Consider the following 4,385-nt stretch of genomic DNA (forward strand, 5'->3'; position numbering starts at 1 on the left):
CGCGGGGCTGCTCCCTCTGCTGTTGCTGCCCGGCCAGCAGACACCCTGCCAGCCCCAAGAGATGGGGCTGCTGCTGGGGACACCCGTGGGTGCTGGGTGCGGTGGCATCCCCTGGCTCAGGGCAGCATCCCAGCGATGGGGTCCAGCAGGGCAGGGGGTTCAGGATCTGCAGGAGCTCGCCACAGCTCCGTGCATCGGCTTCTTCTCTGTGAGAATCTAGAGAGGATTTTTCTGGGACAGTGCTTCCCTTACCCAGCCATCCCCGTGGAGCGACACTAAATTCCTGTTGTTAAATTTAGCCCTTTTTGTGGCTCGCCAGGAGCTGTGCTGGTGTGGGGATGCCCAAGTTGAGCAACGCTGAGCACTGGGGGACGGGGAGGAAGGGCAGCGCCGGGCCCTTCCCCGTGCCCTGAGCACAGCAGTTGTGGGGCAGAGCCACGTCCCGGGACGGAGGGGACGCGTGCCTGAATCTCAGCAGCCCTGGGGGTTTGGGGCTTATTCCAGGAGCCTCCTGTTTTGGCAGCAGGGTTGTGGCAGCTGGTCTGAGCCAGGCATCAAAAACCGGACAACCCAGAGGGAACGTGAACCCTTCTCCAGGCTGACCCAGCAGCAACAAGCTGCACAGCAATTGCTCTGAGCTTAATTTAATCAGCCAAGGGTAATTAGGTGACTTATGAAGGACTTGTGTGCCTGGAGACTGCTCTGGTTTTCCCTGGGCTGCTCTGAAACGAGGAGCTGAGCTCCTTCAGCAGCATCCCTGCGAAGGCAGCGGCATCAGGAGCACCCTCCAGCCATGACCCCCCCAGTTTGCAGCCCCCCGGCTCCCCCAGGCGCATCCCCAGGGGTGCCTGTAGCCGGGAGTGCGGCCGTTGCGCTCCCGCAGCCTGAGTCATTCAGAGACACCTCCAGCGTGAGAAACGAGAGAGAAAGGAGAAACGCTGCGCTGACCCACTTATGCAGGGAAGGGAGAGGGGAGGACAGCTGGCTGCTTTTTCAGACCTGCTCCACGGTGGCAGGGGCCATGCTGAGGGTGCTCAGAGCTGGATTTGCTGCCGTTTCTGCCCCCGGCACCGCTGGGCTGCTGCTGCGTGGGCTCCCACAGCCGCAGGTCGGGTGCTCTGGGCGCTGCACGGGGCTCTGGCCCCTCGTTTGGGGGGGACCCTGCGAGCCCATGCGGCGTTGACCAGCCCCGGGCATGTCCGTGGAAGAGCGGGGACGCGTCTCGCCAGCCCTCGGGCAGGCAGGTCCTGGCAGGACGTGGGCAGCAGCGGGAGATGCCGCGGCCTGAATGCAGTGGTACAAGGGGCCGTGCCCCGTCCCTCTGCCAGCTCGCCACCGCCGGTGGCACGGCCATGTCCCAGTGCCCTCTGCCCACGTGAGTGCTGGGAAGGGTGCGCACCCGGGGGCGGCCGCTGCTTCTGAGCCACGCTGTATTCCCGAGAAGCCACCGTGAGTCACTCTTGCTCTCTCTCTCGCGCACACACACATGCACATAAAAAGTCCCAGGAGAGATTAGACACTGTTCACTTTGTTCTGAGTCATTCTTACCCGCCCCAGCCCGGTGTCGAGCTGAGAAGCGCACGCTGCAGGGAAACAACCCGTGTTTTCTGCTTGCATGTGGGTCCTTGGCTCGCACCGGGCAGGTTTCTCCAGGGCTTTCGGGGGCAGCAGCCTGTCCCGGCTTCCCCATCCCATCTGCACTGACAGATCTGTCTGCTGGGGAGGTTTGGGCATGGCTGGATGTGCCCAAGCTGTGCCTCGGGTGGGATGGGGATGCCGATGCCTCCTTTGAAAGTGCAGCCAGCACCTGGCCCAGCCCAGCCTCGCGCGTGGTGCTGACGCGTGGCAATGGCATTTGTGTGGCTCCGCGGAGCTCTCGGAAATGCCAAGGCTGCCGGCGGCAGGGCCGCTCCTTGCGTCGGCCAGCTGGTTCCTAGCAGCTCCTTGACTCGTGCCCCTCAGTTACTCGCAGCGAATAAACGGCCCGTTTGCTCTCAGACAAACCCTTCTGGGGCTTTGCCTGCAGACCACGTAAGACGCCCGTCAGCGGTGGAGCTGCTGATGCTGCCCCGTTGGCCGGGGCCACGTGTGCTCCTGCTGGGGCACAGCGGCTCTGGCTTAGCGAGCTGTGCTGGGGGTGCTGCGCTCCCTGCAGGCACCCGGCTGTCCCCAGCCTTGTGCTGCTCTCGCTGCCTGCACAAAGCTGCCCACTCTGTGCAGCGAGCACCAGGACCTGGGCAACCTCACCATGCGCCCTCCGGTCTCCCACCTGGACACCCCTCCCCACAGCTGTCAATATCTTGATATTATCATTTATTTTTATCTGCACCCTTGGGTTAGACCCCGTCTCTCCCATTTACCCCTAAGTCCCTGGGACAGGAACCTGGAAGCTACCTCCTGGTAGCTGGAAATGGTTAAACCCAGCAATTCACCAGCACCTGCCTGTGTCAAAAACTTTAATTTCTGGCTGCGTCTGGGCTCTTGGCACCGCAGCCCCCAAGGGAAGCTTTGCTCTACTCCCCTCTGTGATCCCGGGATGTTGCTGTCCCCAGTGCCCGGAGTGTCCCTTCCTGTCCCTGACCCCAAACCGCACCCTGCCGTCTTCGTGGTAGCTTTGTCTGCATGGGGACATTTTCCCCGTCTGCCTGTTTCTGGAAGAAACACCTTCCCCAGCCTTTCCGGGTGAGCGCAGTCCGGCGACACCGGGAGATTCCCAAGCGGGCTGACTGGAATAAAGTCACGTCCGTGCGGCGGGGGAAGCGCTGCCAGAAGCACAGCCGGATCTGCCGTCTGCTCCGGACCCGAGGGTGACCCTTTCCCCTCCAGCTCTGAACAACGCCCTCGACATGTCACCGCACGGAGCAGCGTGGCAGCTGCCCCGTGCCAGCAGGGCCCCCCGCGCTGTTGTGTCCCCGTCAGCAGCCGCGGGATGGCTGCGTGCAGGCGGTGACCATGGCTCGGACAGATGGATCGGAAGGCTTTGTCACGGGAAGCGACAGCGGTGGCCTCTCCCCGCTCTAAAACACGGCCGGGGGCCAGGTGCAAAGCACCCAGGGCATCCCCGCCTGTGACACACCGCTTGTTTTGTCCCACAACATTGGCCGGGCTGTTGCTCATCTTCCTTGCGGAGAAAAGGAGTCCCAGGCTGGGCAGGGAGCCAGCCACTGGCTTGTGAGCTTGAGGAATCGTGTTCCTCGCTGGCGTTTCAGCTCTCGGGGAGCGCTTCCCACCCCAGCCACATCAGCCAGCCCCTGGTGAGCGCAGGAAGCAGCGGGCAGCCCCTCACTGGCAGGGGTTTTACAGCGGTCCCAGGGAGAGTCCCCCCCCCTTGGGTGCTCCCCACCTGCCGCCAGAGCCCCGGGGGTGGTTTTCCCCTTGGGCTGGGGCTGGTGTAGAGAGTGGGTGGGAAGAAAGAGGGTGTCCCCAGCGAGGCGGTGAGGGATGGACCTGCTCCGAGGGTGAGGATGGGGAGGTGTCCCTGCACCCACGGCCACGGGGTGCGCTGGCACGGTGGGGCTGGGGTGCTGGAGGTCTTTCCCAGGTGATGCGGGGCAGCAGGGATGCATTCTCCTGACCTCACCCACTTGAATTCACCCCACCCAGGGCACAGCTCCCAGCTCCCTTCCCATCCCTGAGCACTCCCCATCAGTCTCCCCCACCCCGTGCCAAGAATTCACATCCAGGATCCCAAAACACCCTTCCCTCCATCACCCCTACTTCTGTGCCCGAGGCACCAGCCTGTGCCAAGACCCATCACACGGACACGTCTGCATGTGCTGGGGCAGTCCCCGAAGGGGTCACCGCTGCCCTTGCACTCCTGTTGCCCTCCCGCATGATTTATGGGGTCCTTCCCACCTCGCTCGTCCCGCGGACGCCGGGACGGCGCAGGGCGTTCCTCCTCATCTTCCTGCCGTCGTGAGCAGAACCGCGTGCAGGCGTGTGTGTGCATGAGCACGCGTGTGCGTGTTTGGGAGGAATTTCCTGGGCTTGTAAAGAGAAAATGAAAACAAAACAAGCGAGTTTAAAAACAGGGGGAACGTTGCAAAAACGTTGCAGTGCATCTTCTCCGAGCTGTTCTGCGGCACCCTGGGAGGGACCACAGGAGAAGACGAGGGGGTGAGGAGCTGCTGGGAAGGGGCATCCCAAGGTGTCTCCTGACCACTTCCCTCCCACATGGCTCGAAGCAAGGTTGTGTGGCTGAATCCTCGCTGCTGGGGTGCAGATGCCTGGGGAACAGGGAGACACCCCCGTCTGCACGTGCATCCCTCACCTGGGCAGCCGCCAGCCACTCTGCCAGCTCCCAGTGCCGGGGGGCACAGCACCTCTCCTGCTCCTTAGCAATAAGCCACTTTATCCAATTCAGCCTTCCTGAACTGTCATTTAAG

The sequence above is a fragment of the Cygnus olor genome, chromosome 13 (assembly GCF_009769625.2).
Source record: "Cygnus olor isolate bCygOlo1 chromosome 13, bCygOlo1.pri.v2, whole genome shotgun sequence".
NCBI lineage: Eukaryota > Metazoa > Chordata > Aves > Anseriformes > Anatidae > Cygnus > Cygnus olor.